This window comes from Kogia breviceps, chromosome 16 (genome assembly GCF_026419965.1).
Source record: "Kogia breviceps isolate mKogBre1 chromosome 16, mKogBre1 haplotype 1, whole genome shotgun sequence".
NCBI lineage: Eukaryota > Metazoa > Chordata > Mammalia > Artiodactyla > Physeteridae > Kogia > Kogia breviceps.
The window spans coordinates 33,706,997-33,723,717 of record NC_081325.1 but is presented as its reverse complement, the minus strand read 5'-3'; positions in this window follow the sequence as shown (position 1 = coordinate 33,723,717).

Here is a 16,721-nt window from a genome sequence, read left to right as displayed (position 1 = left end):
TATATATGTACTACATCTTCTTTATCCATTCTTCTGTTGATGGACATTTAGGTTTCCATGTCCTGGCTATTGTAAATAGTGCTGCAGTGAACACTGGGGTGTATGTGTCTTTTTGAATTATGGTTTTCTCTGGATATATGTTCAGGAGTGGGATTGCTGGGTCATATGGTGGTTCTATTTTTAGTTTTTTAAGGAACCTCCATGCTGTTCTCCATGGTGACTGTATCAATTTACATTTCCATCAACAGTTTAAGAGGGTTCCCTTTTCTCCACACCTTCTCTAGCATTTATTGTTTGCAGATTTTTTGATGATGGCCATTCTGACCAGTGTGAGGTGATACCTCTTTGCAGTTTTGATTTGCAGTTCTCTAATAATTAGTGATGTTGAGCATCTTTTCATGTGTTTGTTGGCCATCTGTATGTCTTCTTTGGAGAAGTGTTTATTTAGATCTTCCACCCATCTTCTGATTGGGTTGTTTGTTTTTTTTGATATTGAGCTGCATGAGCTGTTTGTATGTTTTGGAGATTAATCCCGTGGTTGCTTCATTTGCAAATATTTTCCCCCATTCTGAGGGTTGTCTTTTTATCTTGTTCATGGTTTCCTTTGCTTTGCAAAAGCTTTTATGTTTCCTTAGGTCCCATTTGTTTATTTTTGTTATTTTCATTACTCTAGGAGGTGGATCAAAAAAGATCTTGCTGCGATGTATATCAGAGAGCATTCTGCCTATGTTTTCCTCTAAGAGTTTTATAGTGTCTGGCTTTACATTTAGATATTTAATCCATTTTGAGTTTATTTTTGTGTATGGTGTTAGGGAGTGTTCTAATTTCATTCTTTTACATGTAGCTGTCCAGTTCTCCTAGCACCACTTATTGAAGAGACAGTCTTTTCTTCATTGTATATTCTTACCTCCTCTGTCATAGAGTAGGTAACCATATGTGCACAGGTTTATCTCTGTGCTTTCTATCCTGTTTCTTTGATCTATATTTCTGTTTTGTGCCAGTACCATACTGTCTTGAATACTGTAGTTTTGTAGTATAGTTTGAAGTCAGGTAGTCTGATTCCTTCAGGTCCTTTTTTCTTTCTCAAGATTGTTTTCATTATTCAGGGTCTTTGTGTTTCCATACAAATTGTGAAATTTTTTGTTCTAATCCAATGAAACATGACATTGCTAATTTGATAGGGATTGCATTGAATCTGTAGATTGCTTTGGGTAGTATAGTTATTTTCATAATACTGACTCTTCCAATCCAAGAACATGGTATATCTCTCCATCTGTTTGTGTTGTCTTTGATTTCTTTCATCAGTATCCTATAGTTTTCTGAGTACAGGTCTTTTGTCACCAGAGGTAAGTTTATTCCTAGGTATTTTATTATTTTTGTTGCAGTGGTAAATGGGATTGTTTCCTTAATTTCTCTTTTTGATCTTTCATTTTTAATATATAGGAATGCAAGAGATTTCTGTGTATTAATTTTGTATACTGTTTGTTGCAGTTTTGAATGGATTCATTTTCTTATTCCATTCTCCAATGGGCTATTGCCAGGATATAGAGAGGCAATTGATTTTGATATTCTCATCTTATATCCAACAACCTTGCTATACTCTTATGACTTCTAAGAAGGCAGGCCTTTTCTACTGCCTTATTACCTCCAGAGAAACTGAGTGCCACATTTTAGTCCTGAAAACTGGGCAATTTGAGCAAGGTTCTGAAAATAACAAAATTCCACTACAATAAAACTGTGATGCCCCATGAAGTTCTTGATAATGGGAATTGGTCTGTCATGCTTTGCTGATTTATAGCTCTATCAGACATTATACACACATATGCCCTCAAAATAATTTCACTGACTTTCTTTCTGTGGCTTTTTAATGTCATAGCACAAAGTTATAGCTATAGTCACTTTTCTAAAAGCCAAAGTCATGTTTAATTCTCCTCTGGTGGACTATGATGATGAAGATGATGGTAAGTTTCTCCAGAGTAAGCTGCAGGAGGTAAGAGGGAAGAGATGTGCTCTAAACAAAAATTGAAATTTAATGCAATGTCACCATATTCCCATAGTAAGCAATTAACAAAGAAAAAGGTGAACAAATTGTTAATAATTGTTATTGAGGAGAAAGTAACACCTTACAGATAGTGATGTCAGTTAAAGCTCAAAGGTAAAATGACTTCATAGATGCAGATTTTCATGCTAGTCCTAATTATTATTTGCATTATTCCAAGAAAGCCAATGGACTTTGGTCATATTTACCTGTACAAAATGAACCCATAGTATAATCCATCTGCTCATTTCAATAGAATAAATCGTTAATCAGCCTGTGCTATACAATGGATTCATCAGTGATGATCATTATCAATCATAAATGTCCAAAGTTAATAAATTGGCCATCCTTTTATTTTATCTTCCTAGTCTATGTAGATAAACTTCTATAGAAACTGGCTTGCTTCTCTTTCTTTCTTTCTTTCTTTCTTTCTTTCTTTCTTTCTTTCTTTCTTTCATTCTTTCTTTCTTTCCTTTCCTTTCCTTTCTTTTCCTTTCCTTTCCTTTCCTTCTTTCCAGAGCATTCCACTCAAATGAAAGGAAAAATACCAGAACAAAATTCATTTTCCAAAAGGATGAAATCTCCTTAAAGGATTTTAAAATGATGACTATGGACCACCCCCTCCCCACCTGCCTCTTTCACCTCCCAGTCAGACTTAGGATTTGCAAAACACTATTGAACAAAGAACCATTTGCTATAAATGCCTTGAAGAGAAATGATTTGTTTCAAGGCACAATGGATCTGAGCTCTCTCCAAACTCTCAAAGTCACTGGAAGTATGATGGCATCAGGGTGCCCTAGCCTTATGCTATAGTGCCTGTTTTTATGTGAATCAGGGTTTTTTTTAAAGCATTTCCCAAACTACAAGATAATTTTTTCATTCAAAATGAACATTATAGAGAAAGTAGGTGAGGAAAAAATAGACTTGACATAGACCTCGACCTCAAAGCAGCTAGTTTTCCTCTTATTACCTGGTTGAAAAATGGCAAATTAGCCATGACTTAACTGGTTTCCTCACTCCCACTCCTACTGAAATGGAGGAAAGTCATGAGGTCTTTGAGGATAGAGATCTAACAGTTTGAAGATTTGTAAATAGTTTTAAATCTATTTAAAAGAAGCTACAAGTTTTTATTTTATTCTTAAGAAAAGACAGTAGTGAAAATAGATGATTAAGGCAGAAATTAAGCAAGTAGGTGCCCCTGTATGGTGAGTAATTATGCTCTTCTGGCCCAGAGGATCACTATAATTCATGCTATGCAATGCAACACGAATCCTTCTATTGCAAGGTATAGATAAACCACAAGTGAAGAAAATCTGACATGCTTTGAATTATATACATAGGTCACTCCCTAGGATCTATATCCCATAATACTGTTCTTTACATTCAGACAAATCACAAATTATCATTAATGAAAAGAACTATTTTTCCATGGATCATGGTTTAAAGTGGTATAAATAAAAATATCCCAGAAGGATGTTTTAGTAGAGTCTCAATATCATTTGTAGATAGATACATGATATTAATAGTATTTTAAGCCTTTCCCATAAACTTAGTCACTATACAAAAAGATTTTCTTATATTTTCACTCTTAATAGGAATAACAATAATCTACTTTGTCATATACGTGTCTTTTCAAAAACATTTGACGACATGGAAGCAAAATTAATTTATTCTCAGGAAGTATATTGAAACATACTGTGACTAGGACTGAAGAATAAGTTATATCCCTTAACAGGAAATCTTGGTAGAATTCAACGGTTTTAACTGTAAAGTGTTCTTAACTAGGAAAAAAAAAGAATAATTCTATGAATACATTGTTATAATAATTCAAAAAGATTTAATCAGGTCAAACATGCAATTTTCTTTTTTTCAGGAGTGGAGGTTTTAAAGTGCTTTAACTATTAGCCCTACATTTATATTATTTTTTTAATCCATGCTCAGCCTTTTGCTGAAAATGTAATACTGAGTGAAGAGAGAAGAGAAAAAAAGGATAAGAGAAGGAAAAGAGCATGAAGATAGGAGCCGAGTGCTTTGGCAAGCGGAGCCTGTTCTAGAAAGAACATTACTGTTGGGCTCTGTTCTGCCCTGTATGCGAGGAAAGAATTGGAACATACTTAGAGGAGCCCTGCCACGCTCCTTAGGAGGTGACTAGTATAGTGACAGCTCAATGGCACAGGGTACACCTCCTAACAATGGTTTCTGGTGGTGCAAGATGCAGTGGGTGCCAGCTGCCAGGAACCTTGAACTCGCAATTATACGCGCCGGCGTTTCTATGTAATGACCTTCCGCTTACGACAATCAGCTGCTGATTGCCCTGAGTATAAGCCGGAAAACGTGAAAACCTAAAGGAGGATTTTAGGTACCCACGGAATAGGTAGTTCTCAGAGCATAAGTGAATTAGAGAGAATCACCCTCTCTTTACTTCCTTCTGAGAAACAACCCTTTGGAAATCCAAATTAGAAAAAAGTTTTCTTTTTAAATGGAGAAGAAGGTAGAAAGTCTATGTGGTTTGAACAGCATCTGCCATGGTCTCCAGGCCACTCGTGCAGCTGAGATGTTGGGAAGTAACAGAAAAGGTTTCTTGAGGATGGAGCAGCTACTCAGTTCTGAGGCATTGAGACACATGATATGCTACAGAACTTGGCTCAGTCCATTTATAAAGGACCAAAAGAATTTGTGAAGGGTTTTTACATCACTGAAGAAAAGGAGAGTTGTGAGACCAACTGTGGCAGTTTTGGGGACTTCTCAGATATGGGTTCTCACAATCCCATTTGCTTATGTCTGTATCAGTTAGCAGATATGCCACATTTTCAGGATGGCACATAATTATGCAGTAAATCTCCACATGCTAAGGTGAATAAATTAGTAACAGGAAAAAAATTTTATAGAGGCAAAAATTTGTCAAAAGACAGTTTTTAAATAATTTTTGTCTTAAAATTCTGCCAGAATTCTCTTCCTTATAAGAACTTCAGCCTACTATAGACAAAAATAAAATCCCTGCCCTGATCTTATCGGAGCAAAGACAGCAAGTAAGTTTTCACAGGCTGCTTTGAGAACACTATTCATTCAGCACATAGAAATTAAGTCAGTAGTTTCTTAGTCCATTTGGAAGTTGTTTCTTTTTTGTTTTGCTTCACTTGGTTGTGAGGGAGAAGAGAAATGATATAAGAACTTTAGAAAACTAGGGAGAAACGTCATCATTGTGTCAAAATTAATATTTAGCTGAAAAGGATTCATAATTTTTAATGTATATTCATCACACACTCTGTGATGGTGCAAATGTTCTGGCTGGGAAATGCAAGCTATTGATAATATGCATTGGAGCTCCTCCTTGCCAACTGCATTAATTATAATTAACTGACAGATTGACAGCTACATATTGATGGACAGTGTGGTGAAGATTCCCTTAATGTTACTATGTATAGTGTGGATGCATATTCACAGAATAAATAATTAGCATATTTCAGATTGATCACATCTAGTCTTGAATTTTTTCTGATATCAATAAATACAATCAGAGCCTACTGTGGGGTCTTTGTTAAGGCATGTCAGCTCCTGAGCCTCTGTTTTCTTAGCTATCAAATGGGAAGTTGGATTAGAAGGCTATTTCTTCTCAGACAAGTTATATTTTAGGATTTAATAAATTGCTAGCTCTGGAGGAGACCTTCAAGATGGTGGAAGAGTAAGACATGGAGATCACCTTCCTCCCCAGAAATACATCATAAATACAACTACATGTGGAACAACTCCTACAGAACACCTACTGAACGCTGGCAGAAACCTCAGACTGCCCAAAAGGCAAGAAACTCCTCACGTACATGGGTAAGGAAAAAGGAAAAGAAAAAAACAGAGACAAAAGAATAAGGACAGGACCTGCACCAGTGGGAGGGAGCTGTGAAGGAGTGAAGGTCTCACAAACTAGAAGCCCCTTCACTGGTGGAGACGGGGTGTGGCGGGGGGGAAGCTTTGGAGCCATGGAGGAGAGCACAGCAATAGGGGTGCAGAGGGCAAAGCGGAGAGATTCCCACACAGAGGATCGGTGCTGACCAGCACTCACCAGTCTGAGAGGATTGTCTGCTCACCTGCCGGGATGGGTGGGGTCTGGGAGTTGAGGTTCGGGCTTCAGAGGTCAGATCCCAGGGAGAGGACTGGGGTTGGCGTCGTGAACACAGCCTGAAGGGGGCTAGTGCACCACAGCTAGCTGGGATGGAGCCGGGGAAAAAGTCTGGAAAGGCCAAAGAGGCAAGACACTTTTTCTTGCCTCTTTGTTTTGTGGTGCCTGAGGAGAGGGGATTAAGAGTACTACCTAAATGAGCTCCAGAGACGGGCGCGAGCAGCGGCTATCAGCGCGGATCCCAGAGACGGGTGTGAGAGGCTAAGGTGGCTGCTGCAGCTGCCAAGAAGCCTGTGTGCAACACAGGTCACTATCCTCACATCCCCTCCCGGGAGTGCAGCCCGCCACTGCCAGGGTCCCGGGATCCAGGGACAACTTCCCCGGGATTACACATGGTGCACCTCAGGCTGGTGCAATGTCACGATGGCCTCTGTCACTGCAAGCTCACCCCAAATTCCGTACCCCTCTCTCCCTGGCCTGAGTGAGCCAGAGCCCCCTAATCAGCTACTACTTTAACTCTGTCCTGTCTGAGCAAAGAACAGATGACCTCAGGGGACCTACATGCAAAGGCAGGGCCAAATCCAAAGCTGAACTCCAGGAGCTGTGCGAACAATGAAGAGAAAGGGAAATTTCTCCCAGCAACCTCAGGAGCAGTGGGTTAAATCTCCACAATCAACTTGATGTACCCTGCATCGATGGAATACATGAATAGAAAACAAATCATCCCAAATTGAGGTGGTGGACTTTGGGAGCAATGATATATATATATTTCTTTCCTTTTTCTCTTTTTGTGAGCATGCATGTGTATGCGTCTGTGTGCAACTTTGTCTGTATAACTTTGCTTTTACCATTTGTCCTAGGGTTCTGTCTGCTGGCTCTTTTATTTTTTTAGTATAGTTTTTAATCGATTCTTATCATTGGTAGTTTGGTTTTTGATTTGGTTGCTCTCTTCTTTCTTTCTTTTTTTTAATTATTTTTTAATATTTTTATTTTTAATAATTATTTTTTATTATAATAACTATTTTATTTCATTATTTTTTTTCTCCCTTTTATTCTGAGCCGTGTGGATGACAGGATCTTGGCACCCCAGTGCCTCTGAGGTGGGAGAACCAAGTTCAGGACATTGGTCCACAGGAGACCTCCCAGCTCCACGTAATATCAATGGGCAAGAGCTCTCACAGAGATCTACGTCTCAACATTAAGAGCCAGCTCCACCCAATGGCCAGCAAGCTACAGTGATGGACACCCCATGCCAAACAACTAGCAAGATAGGAATACAAACCCACCCATTAATAGAGAGGTTGCTGAAAGTCATACAAGTTTCAAGACACCCTAAAACACACCATAGGACATGGCTCTACACACCAGAAAGACAAGGTCCAGCCCAACCGACCAGAATACAGGCACCAGTCTCCCCCACCAGGAAGCCTACACAAGCCTCTGAACCAAGCTTAGCCACTGGGGACAGACACCAAAAACAATGGGAACTACAAACTTGCAGCCTGTGAAAAGGAGACTGAAACACAGTAGGATAAGCAAAATTAGAAGGCAAATAAACACACAGCAGATGAAAGAGCAAGGTAAAAACCCACCAGACCAAACAAATGAAGAGGAAATAGGCAGTCTACCTAAAAAAGAATTCAGAATAATGATAGTAAAGATGATCCAAAATCTTGGAAATAGAATGGAGAAAATACAACAAATGTCTAACAAGGACCTAGAAGAACTAAAGAGCAAACAAACAATGATAAACAACACAATAAATGAAATTAAAAATTCTCTAGAAGGAATCAATAGAAGAATAACTGAGGCAGAAGACTAGATAAGTGACCTAGAAGATAAAATAGTGGAAATGACTAACACAGAGCAGAAAAAAGAAAAACGAATGAAAAATATTGAGGAGAGTCTCAGAGACCTCAGGGATAACATTAAATGCACCAACATTCAAATTATAGGGATCCCAGAAGAAGAGAAAAAGAAAGGGACTGAGAAAATATTTGAAGAGATTATAGTTGAAAACTTCACTAATATGGGAAAGGAAATAGGTAATCAAGCCCAGGAAGTGCAGAGAGTCCATACAGGATAAATCCAAGGAGAAACATACCAAGACACATATTAATCAAACTATCAAAAATTAAATACAAAGAAAAAATATTAAAAGCAGCAAGGGAAAAACAAAAAGCATACAAGGGAAACCCCATAAGGTTAACAGCTGATATTTCAGGAGAAACTCTGCAAGCCAGAAGGGAGCAGCAAGACATATTTAAAGTGATGAATGGGAAAAACCTACAACCAAGATTACTCTACCCAGCAAGGACCTCATTCAGATTCAACAGAGAAATTAAAACCTTTACAGACAAGCAAAAGCTAAGAGAATTTAGCAGCACCAAACCAGCTTTATAACAAATGCTAAGGGTAATTCTCTAGGCAGGAAACACAAGAGAAGGAAAAGACCTACAATAACAAACCCATAACAATGAAGAAAATGGTAATAAGAATATATATATGGAAAATTACCTTAAATGTAAATGGATTAAATGCTCCAACCAAAAGACATAGACTGGCTGAATGGGTACAAAAACAAGACCGGTATATATGCTGTCTACAAGAGACCCACTTCAGACCTAGGGACACATACAGACTGAAAGTGAGGCGATGGGAAAAGATATTCCGTGCAAATGGAAATCAACAGAAAGCTGGAATAGCAATTCTCTTATCAGAAAAAAAATAGACTTTAAAATAGAGACAATTACAAGAGACAAAGAAGGACACTATATAATGATCGAGGGATCAATCCAAGAAGAATAGATAACAATTGAAAATATTTATGCACCCAACATAGGAGCACCTCACTACATAAGGCAAATGCTAACAGCCATAAAAGGGGAAATGGACAGTAACACATCATAGTAGAGGACTTTAACACCCCACTTTCACCAATGGACAGATCATCCAAAATGAAAATAACTACAGAAAAACAAGCTTTAAATGATACATTAAACAAGATGGACTTAATTGATATTTATAGGACATTCCATCCAAAAACAACAGAATACATTTTCTTCTCAAGTGCTCATGGAACATTCTCCATGATGGATCATATCTTGGGTCACAAATCAAGCCTTGGTAAATTTAAGAAAATTGAAATTGTATCAAGTATCTTTTCTGACCACAATGCTATGAGACTACATATCAATTACAGGAAAAAAATCTATAAAAAATACGAACACATGGAGGCCAAACAATACACTACTTAATAACCAAGAGATCACTGAAGATATCAAAGAGGAAATCACAAAATACCTAGAAACAAATGACAATGAAAACACAAGACTGAAAACCTATGGGATGCAGCAAAAGCAGTTCTAAGAAGGAAGTTTACAGCAACACCATCCTACCTTAAAAAACAAGAAAAACCTCAAATAAACCACCTAAACTTACACCTAAACCAATTAGAGAAGAAGAACAAAAAAGCCCCAAAGTTGGCAGAAGGAAAGATATCATAAAGATCAGATCAGAAATAAATGAAAAAGAAATGAAGAAAACAATAGCAAAGATGAATAAAAGTAAATCTGGTTCCTTGAGAAGATAAACAAAATTGATAAACCATTAGCTAGACTCATCAAGAAAAATAGGGAAAATACTCAAATCAATAGAATTAGAAAAGAAAAAGAAGTAACAACTGATATTGCAGAAACACAAAGGATCATGAGAGATTACTACAAGCAACTATATGCCAATAAATTGGACAACCTGGAAGAAATGGACAAATTTTTAGAAATTCTTAGAAAAACACAACCTTCTGTGACAGAACCAAGAAGAAATAGAAAATATAAACAGACCAATCACAAGCACTGAAATTGAAACTGTGATTAAAAATCTTCCAACAAACAAAAGCCCAGGACCAGATGGCTTCACAGGCGAATTCTATCAAACATTTAGAGAAGAGCTAACACCTATCCTTCTCAAACTCTTCCAAAATATAGCAGAGGGAGGAGCACTCCCAAACTCATTCTACGAGGCCACCATAACCCTGATACCAAAACCAGACAAAGATGTCACAAAGAAAGAAAACTACAGACCAGTAACACTGATGAAAATAGATACAAAAATCCTCAACAAAATGCTAGCAAACAGAATACAACAGCACATTAAAAGGATCATACACCATGATGAAGTGGGGTTTATCCCAGACATGCAAGGATTCTTCAACATATGCAAATCAATCAATGTGATACACCATATTAACAAATTGAAGAATAAAAACCATGTGATCATCTCAATAGATGCAGAAAAAACTTTCTACAAAATTCAACACCTCTTTATGATAAAAAAAAAACCTCCAGAAAGTAGGCATAAAGGGAAATTTTCTCAACATAATAACAGCCATATATGACAAACACACAGTCAACATTGTCCTCAATGGTGAAAAACTGAAACCCTTTCCACTAAGATTAGGAACAAGACAAGGTTGCCCCCTCTCACCACTATTATTCAACATTATTTTGGAAGTTTTAGTCACAGCAATCAGAGAAGAAAAAGAAATAAAAGGAATCCAAATCAGAAAAGAAGAAGTAAAGCTGCCACTGTTTGCAGATGACATGTTACTATACATAGAAAAACCTAAAGATGCTACCAGAAAGCTTCTAGAGCTAATCGATGAATTTGGTAAAGTAGCAGGATACAAAATTAATGCACAGAAATCTCTTGCCTTCCTATATACTAATGATGAAAAATCTGAAAGAGAAGTTAAGGAAACACTCACATTTACCATTGCAACAAAAAGAATAAAATACCTAGGAATAAACCTACCTAAGGAGACAAAAGACCTGTATGCAGAAAATTATAAGACACTGATGAAAGAAATTAAAGATGTTACAAATAGATGGAAAGATATACTAAGTTCTTGGATTGGAAGAATCAACATTGGGAAAATGACTATACTTCCCAAAGCAATCTACAGATTCAATGCAATCCCTATCAAACTACCACTGGCATTTTTCACAGAACTAGAACAAATAATTTCACAATTTTTATGGAAACACAAAAGACCCCGAATAACCAAAGCAATGTTGAGAAAGAATAACAGAGCTGGAGGAATAAGGCTTGCTGACTTCAGACTATACTACAAAGTTACAGTAATCAAGACAGTATGGTACTGGCACAAAAACAGAAATATAAGTCAGTGGAACAGGATAGAAAGTGCTGAGATAAACCCATGCATATATGGTCACCTTATTTTTGATAAAGGAGGCAAGAATATACAATAGAGAAAAGACAGCCTCTTCAATAAGTGGTGCTGGGAAAACTGGACTGCTACATGTAAAAGAATGAAATTAGAACACTCCCTAACACCATATGCAAAAATAAACTCAAAATGGATTAAAGACCTAAATGTAAGGCCAGGCACTATAAAACTCTTAGAGGAAAACATAGGCAGAGCACTCTATGACATAAATCACAGCAAGATCCTTTTTGACTCACCTTCTAGAGAAATGGAAATAAAAAATAAATTTTAAAATGGGACCTAATAAAACTTAAAAACTTTTGCACAACAAAGGAAACCATGAACAAAACAAAAAGACAACCCTCAGAATGGAAGAAAATTTTTGCAAATGAAGCAACTGACAAAGGATTAATCTCCAAAATTTACAAGCAATATCATAAAAACAAACAACCCAATCCCAAAATGGGCAGAAGACCTAAACAGACATTTCTCCAAAGAAGATATACAGATTTCCAACAAACACATGAAAGAATGCTAAACATCACTAATCATTAGAGAAATGCAAATCAAAACTACAATGAGGTATCACCTCACACCATTCAGAATGGCCATCATCAAAAAATCTACAAACAATAAATGCTGGAGAGTGTGTGGAGAAAAGGGAACCCTCTTGTACTATTGGTGGGAATGTAAATTGATACAGCCACTATGGAGAACAGTGTGGAGGTTCCTTAAAAAACTAAAAATAGGGCTTCCCTGGTGGCGCAGTGGTTGAGAATCCGCCTGCCGATGCAGGGGACACGGGTTCGTGCCCCGGTCCGGGAAGATCCCACGTGCCGCGGAGCAGCTGGACCCGTGAGCCATGGCCGCTGAGCCTGCGCGTCCGGAGCCTGTGCTCCGCAACGGGAGAGGCCACAACAGTGAGAGGCCCGCGTACCGCAAAAAAAAAAAAAAAAAAAAAAAAAAAAACTAAAAATAGAACTACCATACAACCCAGCAATCCCACTACTGGACATATACCCTGAGAAAACCATAATTCAAAAAGAGTCACGTACCACAATGTTCATTACAGCTCTATTTACAATAACCAGGACATGGAAGCAAACTAAGTGTCCATCAGCATATGAATGGATAAAGAAGATGTGGCATAAATGTACAGTGGACTATTACTCAGCCATAAAAAGAAACGAAATTGAGTTATTTGTAGTGAGGTGGATGGACCTAGAGTCTGTCATATGGAGTGAAGTAAGTTATAAAGGGAAAAACAAATACCGTATGCTAACACATATATATGGAATATAAAAAAAATTTTTATGAAGAACATAGGGGTGGGACAGGAGTAAAGATGCAGACCAACTAGAACATGGACTTGCGGACATGGGGAGGGGGAAAGGTAAGCTGGGACCCAGTGAGAGTGGCAGGGACATATATACACTACCAAATGTAAAATCGATAGCTAGTGGGAAACAGCTGTATACTACAGGGATTTCAGCTCGGTGCTCTGTGACCACCTAGAGGGGTGTAATATGGAGGGTGGGAGGGAGGGAGATGCAAGAGGGAAGAGATATGGGGATATATGTATAATGTAAAGCTGATTCATTTTGTTATAAAGAAGAAAGTAACACACCACTGTAAAGTAATTATACTCCAATAAAGATGTTTTAAAAAAATAAACAAGGGCTTCCCTGGTGGCGCAGTGGTTGAGAATCCGCCTGCCGATGCAGGAGACACGGGTTCGTGCCCTGGTCCGGGAAGATCCCACATGCCGCGGAGCAACTGAGCCCGTGAGCCATGGCCGCTGAGCCTGTGCGTCCGGAGCCTGTGCTCCGCAACGGGAGAGGCCACAACAGTGAGAGGCCCGCATACCGCAAAAAAAAATTAAAAAAAAAAAACAATAAAATTAAAAAATTCAATCAATGCAGTAAAATACCCTTGCACAAATTGAGAATAACCCCATAAGCAGAAACCACTAGTCCTGACATTGGTATCCCTGGATGTTTTAAAGTAGTAATATAAGTGAGTCATCTATTCTAAGAATTAATATTTGAATTTTAAATAGGAAAGCATTTTCAATCACACACACAAATATCAAACTTCTATGCACTAGGATGGGCTCAGAAAGGACAAACCTTCTCATTTTGCTAGCTCCCAACTTGAGTAGGTTGGTGGAACAGATGGCAGTTGGAATTTCATGGGCTCTGGGGTCAGGCTGACATGGTTTTAAAGTGCTCTACAACTTATTAGCAATGACCTTGGACAAACTATTCAACAACAATTCACTTTTCTCCTTAGCAGACTGAGAATTACAAAAAAAAACCTCAAAGGCTTGATTTCAAGATGAGAGAATAATGTGAACAAAGCAATTAGCATAGTGTCTGGCACATAGTAGATACTATATAAATTATTGTTACTGAAACAGAATTTAAAATGGGACTCCCTGTGACTACAAAGACATTGAATGGAGTCTATCAACCTTTTCCAAAATTACAATGGTGTCAGTAAACAGTCAATGCAGAATACAGCTTCAAGTCCTCTTTCCACAACTATTTCAGTTTTGTCCAATTCTCACTCCATTTTTGCTGATTCCTGCATTTTGCCTTCCTTTACTGAGGAGATGCTGAAGTGGTCAAGAGAAAGGAGCAAGACAAATACCACACCCACAGTCATCACATTCAACCTTCCTATGAAGTGGAAATTGACCACTAACTGCTAGTTTCACCCTGTTCTTGAATAAGGGTTTTGGAATTAAAGTGGTTCCTGTTGTTAGGCAATGATATGGTTGGAATCAGTGCTCGAAAGTCTTTAACACAGAATATAGTGAAGCATATTCCTGTTACTCTAGAAATTTTATTAACAAGGGTTTAAGTAAATCAAGGCATATTATAGATCTTGCTAATTTAATTAGGAAACACTCTGAAATCCATAGTTTCATAATCTACCTGCCCCTCCTGAGGCTGTTTGTTCCATATACTACCATGGCTTGGAAATGGAACATCTAACAATGCAAACTAATGAAATGTGAGATTCTGTGTTCCAGGCCATCAAACAAGCAATCAAAGAATATGTCATTTGCTTGATTGTACAAATCATTGGGAAATGGTGAAGAGGGTGTTTTTCAGTACTCTTAACAAGTTCCATTGCACACCCTATAGCTTGTCAATGCTCTAATCTCCTGAGATGAGCACTGATGTATACTTAGTTTTCATTGAAAGACTGAAAAACTCCTGCATGTTGTTTATATTATTGAGTGACATATTTGTTTTATTCACTTCATGAATCCTAGATTTGTATAATCCTGGAACCTTGCCATGGATTTAGAATTAAAGTTTTTGCTTTGAAGACATGCCCTGATTCTGAGAGAGAGAGAGAGAGAGAGAGAGAGAGAGAGAGAGAGAGAGAGAGAGAGAGCAAGCAAAAGAGGTCCAGGTCTATTGTACTTCCTATAAAGTGGTCTACAGATGAATTAGTTGCTGCTAAATAGATGATTCATTTAGTGTCCAGGCATTCCCCACTATCACTTCTATCTTACTTTTTATGGACTTTCAAATCTTGACAGTACTGTAAAGTGATGGCTTTGTTCATTTCAAAGTACAAAGAAGAAAAAAAATCTATCAACAAAATTTCACTGAGTACTTTTCCTAGTGTTTTGAATTCCAGCTGTGTTGTAGTCTCTCACATAAAAACAGACAGAGATGTACATACTCTCAGACAAGTTTGACAAACAAATCAGAAGTTTATGCAGGGCTTTCCCCATAGCTTTTAAACAGCAGTATCAGCCAGGCTCATACTTAAACTATGATTGACCCTCCTGATAACTAAAACAATATATGTTATGACCTACCAATATCCTTGTGCAAGTCCCATGATTTTATATCTAGAAGAATTCAAACAGATGATTCAAAGCGTATGTGTTTATTTCTCATAAAATTTTGTTGTATTTTTCATCTCCTGCAGTAGCGTCTCCCAGAAAGGAAAGCATGAAAATCATTGCAAATGAAATCTTAGGACAAGCAACATGCTCATCTCACACCAGAGATTAACATATTTTGAAGTATTTTGGATACCTGTGTATTCTTGTCCAGTGTTATCAGCAAAGTTAGGGCCCAGAAACCCATGGCCATTTGCAGGGTGGTGAGGCTGAGACAATTCAAGAAGTCAACTTGTGAACATCCTCAGCATCCCGTCAACCAGCAGGAAGTGATCTTCTGTGAGAGAGAGATCTCAGAGGAAAAGTTCCAAGTTTCTTTGGCTTCACTCTCTGAAGCTCTAGGTAAGGCACAGGATGAATAATCTATCAAAATGAACATAAATCTGACCCTGGGTTCTATAACTTATAACAATTCATACAAGAGAGTTGAACTCTTCACTGTTTTATATTTACTTTCAGAGAAGCTTCCCTGAAATGGTATTAATAACCTTTCTATCACTACAGCTTGGATAGCTATGAGGCCGAGATATTGATGCTCTGGCTTCGTTACCCAGAAAACTATGAAATGAATTTAATGATCAAGAATCTGGCTTGCCTTGGAACAACAATTACCCTCAGTTTATTCATATATGAAGTAAAAATAATAAGGCAATGTCATTTTCATGATAAGAATTCAAGGAAACGATTTGAAAGCCACTGTAATGGTGAAGAAACATAAGGAAAATATATCTTAATCATTACTAAAATAGAGACTGCATTTGACACCTTACTATTTTAAAAACCAGGAAGATATCTTTTTAAGGAAGCAAACATCTTTTACCTCATTGATTTTCTCTGTTCATTAAGACCTGATCAACTTCATTGGAGTTTCATTTCCTTTAATTTTCCTGTTCTCCTCTTGCTCAGCACTTCTCTGAATTAGTGCTTCATTTCAAACACTGCTATAAGCTACTAGAAGCAGTTGATACTCCTCTCTTTCCCCTCATTTCCTACCTTAATTGCTAAATTTTGAGTCAGCCTGAAACGTAGTAATAAGAGATGACCACTTATTGGGATTACAAGGAGCCTTGGGACTCACTCCTGGCTTGCATGCACACACACACACACACACACACACACACACACACACACACACACACACCTCCCCCAATGCAGGCTGTCAATTTCCAGGTCCCATTATGGTCTTGGTTAGTCTACTAACATGAAAAGCAACTCAACAGGATCATCAATTATAGACAGTTCAGTGTGAACAAATACATCATTTTTTAACAGGGTTTAAAACAGTAGACTGGGGACCCCAGGCATCTGTAGGGATGTCTATTGGGAAGAGGTCAGAGCTCAACAAGTTAGTGTAGAATACAGAAGAGGGAAGGTAACATAGATGACCATGAGGTCTTAATTTTGCTTAGAGATA